Below are 6,918 nucleotides of genomic sequence, written 5' to 3'. Positions count from 1 at the left end.
CCGAGTAGCTGGGACTACAGGCACCCACCACTACGCCTGGCTAATTTTTTTGTATTTTTAGTAGAGACGGGGTTTCACTGTGTTAGCCAGTATGGTCTTGATCTCCTGACCCTGTGATCCGCCCATCTCAGTCTCCCAGAGTGCTGGGATTACAGGCGTGAGCCACCGCGTCCGGCCAATTCCATTTTTTAATACAACCCTGAGAGTGGGTCTTAGAGGCACAGTTTGCCAAACAAAAGCCCCCTCCCTCTATTCTTTTGCCCCAGTTCTTCATATGGAGGTGCCATTTGTGGCATTCACTCGTGTTTGTCCATCTTCCTTTTTTAGTGGTGAGTACCCACTGGAATCACTTGACCAGGCTGCTGCGGTGGGTGTGTGGAATGGGGCAGAGGACTTCTGGAACACCTTGTGGAACATGGGGATGAATGATGAAAACCTGTCCGTAGAGGAGGCTTGCAGTAGGAGGGTGCCAGGCTGCAAGCAGGGGTTCATGAGCCACAACCTTCCCCTGCTAGGCCTGAGTCCTGAAGGCTTCACTCCTGCGTTTGAATGATGAACACGGAGATAATCTGCTTAGCATCCCTCTTTGTCTTGGCTGCCCCCAAGGAAGATATAAAGTCCCGCCTTCCAAGCCTGTAACTTTCAAGTGGTTTTCATGTAGAGGTGTTTCATGGATTAGGAAAAGGAAGGCACTGCATTCACCCAGGCTGCCACCGTTTTCTCAGGTACCCTGCAGTTTTGAACACAGCCTAGGGATGGAGTGTTGAAGAAGGCCCTTTAAGGAAACCTGAAGTTTTATCACAAGCTCCAACTGTGCAGGGACTTCAGGCTTCAGAATTTCTGCATTTGAGCCAGGCACAGTGGCTCACGTCTGTAATCCCAGCACTTTGGGAGGCTGAGGTGGGCAGATCACTTGAGGTCAGGAGTTCAAGACCAGCCAGGCCAACATGTTGAAACCCCATGTCTACTAAAAATATAAAAATTAGCTGGGCGTGGTGGTGGGTGTCTGTAATCCCAGCTACTTGGGAGGTGAGGCAGGAGAATCGCTTGCACCCAGGAGGTGGAGGTTGCAGTGAGCTGAGATTATGCCACTGCACTCCAGCCTGGGTGACAGTGAGACTCCATCTCAAAAAAAAAAAAAAAAGATTTTCTGTATTTGAATAGATAAAATCGGCTTGCCAATTTAGGAACAGAGGAAAAGGGTTTAACGGTAAATGGTGAACTGCAGAAAACCGTTGTAAACAAAAAATAAAATTCTAAGCCCCCCAGACACTTGTACCGACCCCTCCCCTTAGCCAAGGGCATTTCAGAGTTAACCTGCAAAACAAGTTCAGGCCATGATGAGAAGGGGAAACCAGACGTGCCTCATTATACGCTCCTCCCTTTTGGAATTCTGGCACAGCTGACCAGCATGAACATCAACACAGAGGCCTTAAGACTGAGAGAACAGACTCTCAAGTCTGACAGGAAACATTTACACTCTCTTCTTTCTGAAGCCCGCTACCTGGAGGCTTCACCTGCATAAAACCTTGGTCTCCACCACCCCTTACTGTAACACAGACACTCCTTTCTATTGATTCCAGAACTTTGATAATAACTCTTTCAACCAGTGGCCAATCTGCGCTCAGAAGCTTCCTAAACAATATCAAACACAATCGTCTCTTGATCTATGTGGGGAACTGGTTCCAGGACCAACGGCATATAACCAGATCCCCACATACTCAACTTCCACAGTCAGCCCTGCCAAACCTGCTTGCGGGAAAAGTCAACTTTCTCTGTATATGTGGGCTTTTCATCCCCTGAATACTGTATTTTTCATCCTCATTCAGTTGAAAAAGAGCTGCGCGTAAGTGGACTCATGCCGTTCAAACTTGTGTTGTCTGACAGTCAACTGTGCAGCATTGTAACCACTGAGTAGCCGCAGGGGAGGACAGATCTCCCTCCACAGACTGATTTTGTTTTCCTGAGAACCAGGACCCTCTCCTCCCTCCAGTCACATTGAAACTGGCTTAGAAAAAATTGTAACAGGCCGGGCGTGGTGGCTCAAGCCTGTAATCCCAGCACTTTGGAAGGCCGAGACCGGCGGATCAAGACCATCCTGGCTAACACAGTGAAACCCCGTCTCTACTGAAAAATACAAAAACCTAGCCGGGCGAGGTGGCGGGCGCCTGTAGTCCCAGCTACTCAGGAGGCTGAGGCAGGAGAATGGCGTAAACCCGGGAGGCGGAGCTTGACTGCACTCCAGCCTGGGCGACAGAGCGAGACTCCGTCTCAAAAAAAAAAAAAAAAAAAAAGAAAGAAAGAAAAAATTGTAACAGTGAAAAAATTGTGGCAGACGGGGAGATCTAATCTAGCCAACCCCGCTCTTGCCTTGAGCCTTCAAGCTGCCTTTATTTATTCCTGGGCTTCGGCCAAGCTAACTTTGGGAGACATTTAGTTTCTAGTTTAATAGCCCTTTCCCAAAACTCAATTGCCTTTGTAAAGCTAGTGAGTGACCACAGACTAGGAGGAAGAGGAGCCTGGATTCTGCCAAGGAGTACATGTAAACAATCGCTACCATTATTCCAGAGCTCACAAGATAGGCAATTTCCCCCATTTACTCCTGTAGATAACATCAGTATTGCGAACCTAAGATTGGCCTTTTCAGATATCTTTTCAGGATTTTTGCATGTCTGACACCAATGGCTCCACCTGGACCCACCAGGACCTGCCAGCTGCTCCTGTGGCCCCACCCAGAAGTGATTCAGTGTAAGAGGACGGCTTCCTTCTCCTGAGTTCATCTCCGACCCAATCAATCAGCACTTCCTGTACCCTAGCCCCCAAACATCTGTACAGACTCCTCCAAACTACTTTTGAAAAGCCCCTACCCTATGAGCCTTCAAGGAGACTGACCTTCTGTTTGTCTGTTTTATTTTCGGAGACAGAGTCTCTCTCTGTCGGCCAGGCTGGAGTGCAGTGGCACCATCTCGGCTCACTGCAACCTCCGCCTTCTGGGTTCAAGTGATTCTCATGCCTCAGCCTCCCGAGTAGCTGGGATTACAGGCACCCACAACCATGCCCGGGTGATTTTTGTATTTTTAAAAAAGAGACGGGGTTTCACCATGTTGGACAGGCTGGTCTCGAACTCCTGACCTGCACTCAAGTGATCCGCCCACCTTGACCTTCCAAAGTGCTGGGATTACAGGTGTGAGTTACCATGCCCAGCCCAAGGAGATTGATTTGAGTGATAACTTTGTCTCCCACACGGCGTGAGCAGCCTCATGTCCATTCAGCTCTTTCTTTACTGCAGTGCCATGGTCTCGTTCGTGCAGTGGCCAGGAAGAACCCATCGGGCAGTGACAGCATCATGTGAGCAGAGAGGGAAGGTTCTCACTCCAACCACAGTGGGAGCGCTTGGGGACCTCATCACACATGTTTATAAATGGTACCCTAAATGAATGACTGCGCAAGTCTCAACGATTTGAGGTTTAGTAAGCCAGAGTTTGAGGGCACATCTGAGGAAAAACTCAAGCCAGAGATGCACCTGTGGCTGTTTTTTGTGGAGACGTTTTCAGGAGCTTCCATATGTATACATTTCCTTAAAGTGGGGGTAGACATGTAGGAAAAGGGGTGGGTTGGCGGTAAGGCAAATGTTACATTCCTGTGAGACTTTAGTTACTACCCAGTAAACCTAAGAAGGGAGTAAAGGAGGTCTCAATTATGCTGATGTCTCTTGGTAGGGGAAGGAGTGGTTGATCTCATGTTGACTTTGCTCTGTCCCTCGGAAGATAAGTTTGTAATGGACATTGTCAGTGTGGAATGCAACAGACTTTAGTTTTAGGAGCTGGACTTGGATTGCACATCTCAAGTCCTTATTTATGGGCAGATAGACATCTTCAAAGGTGTGTGAAAGGAAAATAAATCTTGAGACTCCCAAACTCACTCAGCCAGAGGGAAAAGTCAAGCTGGGAACCGGCTCATGCAAACCTGCTTCCCATTTTGGGTGCTAAAGAAGATGGCTGCAAAGATGAAAAGCTACATACATCCCTCACATTTTAAGGTAAAGATCCTTATGGGCCACAAGATCTTTACCCTAAAATGTTTCTGTTGCAGTTCACCATGGCAATGTAAATTGATAGCTTATATTCACAGGTGCCGGGACATACAACAGAGTTCAGAGACATGCTTCTGCCCGTCCGAGGCAAATGTGTATCTGACTGTTTCCTCTGCCCTATTGTCTATGGTGTCTTATGTAAAAATTCAAATTCACTGAGCCAGACAAAGGCATAAATGACTGTTTTCCCCAACCCTGCTGTCACATGAAAATTGTGTATTTCTCAATATTCCACCCATTCCCCTTTAAATATTGATGCCACCAAAATTATCTTCAGAGAAAGGCATAGACCTGTCTCCGGGAGTGCCTCCTTAACTTTGGCAAATAAGCCTCCCAAAATGATTGAGACTTGCCTGGGTTATTTTCCTCGATTGACAGCTTCAAGGTCAGCAAAGAGTTTACTTATGAGTGCTTTGTGGGGGCTGCCATCTGGAGATGCCTGAGGCCTTTCCGTGGGGGTCTAGCTAATGCCTAATGCTTTGACACAAGGTTGTGAAGCAACAGCAATTCATTTGGAAGAAGGTGTTGCCAGTGACTCAGCCTCCAGGCTTCACTTTCCCTTTGGCAGAGGGAGTTGAGTGGTTCTGAGATTTTTTATTTCCTCGCGTAAAGACTTACTAAAAGCAAAAGCGTCTTCAGGACCCACATTCACTTGGCGTTTCAGGCAAGGTGGCTGTGGAGAGGTGTCTGGGAATGAAACTCATTGCTGGGCCCACACTCCCAGGGAGCTCTTCTTCAGCCTTTCCACTCTGACCCCGGCTGATCACCTCTCACCCAGAAAAGTGCGGGGGTTGCCAGGCATTTGAAGAGCACAGTTCTAAAGTTCCTGGTTGCTTCTTTGGCAGAGGGTCTGGGTACCACAGCTGTTTGCTAACAGCCAAGTTCCCCTGCATTTTGAAAATCTGGGGATGTTGTCCCAGGGTTAGCAGGGGCCGTGCTGAGAGGCAGGAGATCAGAACTCAGTTTGTGTATTTCTGCGTTAAATTGGGATGTGCACTTCACTTGGATCCCTGTATGACTTGTCTGACATCACCTGAATAAATCCCAGCAGATAGAAGGATGGTGACACCCTGCATTCCTGTTCATCCTGAAAGTGAAAATCAAGTGCACTTTCACCCTTTTGTTCCAGGGGAAGTTCTGTCCACCCTGGCCTGCTTTGGGACAGCCGTGGATCTCCCCAGAGCTGGTGGTGAAAGTTCCTGGAGGTCAGGATGCTCTCATTGGTCACTGGAGAAAACCACAGGAGTAGCAGACTCCTCTGTCTCCTCAACAGGCCAGACCACACTCAGTCTCTGGAGTCTTTCCCCAAGATCCTGCCAAGCACATTCCCTTGGCTGAGGTTTTGCTGGAGACTGGGGCTCCCTGGGCAGCCACAAGGCCCACAGCAGCTGGGGCATCCATGGGAAGGGTCCAGCTCCTGTCCACAGCCACAATCCCTGAACCCAGCAACCCCATGACACTGCAGGACCCTTTCTCCCACTAGGGCCCTACATCCACCCTTCCTTGGGGGCTGGAGGCTGGAGACATCTAAGGTCCGGGGGATCCTGGGTAAGGATGGGAAGGTTAATCACCTTATCTAGTGTGTTAGTCCACATTGCTTCACTATAAAGAAATATCTGAGGCTGGGGAATGTCTATAGAAGAGGGTTATTTGGCTCATGGTTCTGCAGGCTGTACAAGAAGCATGGCACCAGCACCTGCTTCTGGTGAGGCCTCAGGGAGCTTCCAATCATGGCCAAAGGCAAAGGGGAGCCACTGTGTCACATGTGAGAGAAGGAGCAAGAAACGACAGGCTGTCTAAACCACCAGCTCTCATGTGAACTAATAGAGTGAGAACTCACTCATCACTGCAGGAAGGGCACCAAGCCACTCATAAGAGATCTACTCCCATGGCCCAAAAACCTCGCACCAGATCCTACCTTCAGCACTGGAGATCATATTTCAACACGTGATTTGGAGGGGACAGATATCCAAACCATATCACCAGTCAAGAGTACCTGACCCAGCCCTTAGAGCCAATTTTTATCCCCAAGTAAGTGACTGGCTCGATGACTTCCCTCACTTACTTTGTCCAGAGACTGTTCACCAGGGAGACCTGCTGGGATGTGGGTCGCGGAGATTTACACCCTCTTCTCCGGATTCTCAAGGGTCACTAGAAGTCTCCAGAACTGTGAACTTATTCTAGTGTGCCCTGCACTTCACAAGAAAAAGAGAGCTCTCCCTGGGCTCCCACCGGCCCCTCCAGGATATGGCACTGGAGGAGGCAGCTTGGTGTTTCCTATCTCCACCGCACTGGATTTGGGAATCCGAACTCGATTCCTGTTCTATCACTGACGGTGATGGAAGCCAATGCCTAATCCTTTGAAATGGTGCTCATCTGTCTCAGGACTGACTGACCCATGTTAAACTGCTGTTCACATGGAGTCCTTCTGCACTTTGGCCTTCAAAGCGCTCATTTGAATATTTACTACTGCCACCAAGATCTGCACCTGCCATGGTGCCACCTGGGCCCACCCCTAGGCTTGCAGGCACACCACAGTGGCCCTTCGGCTGGTCCCAGCCAGTGCGTGTGGGCATGTCCCTGCATGTGCATGTCTGCATGTTAAGAAGGTAGATACAGGCCGGGCGTGGTGGCTCACGCCTGTAATCCCAGCACTTTGGGAGGCCGAGGCGGGCGAATCACGAGGTCAGGAGATCGAGACCACGGTGAAACCTCGTCTCTATTAAAAATACAAAAAATTAGCCGGGCGCGGTGGCGGGCGCCTGTAGTCCCAGCTACTCAGGAGGCTGAGGCGGGAGAATGGCGTAAACCCGGGAGGCGGAGCT

The sequence above is a fragment of the Colobus angolensis genome, unplaced genomic scaffold (genome assembly GCF_000951035.1).
Source record: "Colobus angolensis palliatus isolate OR3802 unplaced genomic scaffold, Cang.pa_1.0 Scaffold392, whole genome shotgun sequence".
Classification (NCBI taxonomy): Eukaryota; Metazoa; Chordata; class Mammalia; order Primates; family Cercopithecidae; genus Colobus; species Colobus angolensis.
The sequence above is the reverse complement of the archived record's forward strand: the minus strand, read 5'-3'. Positions refer to the sequence as shown.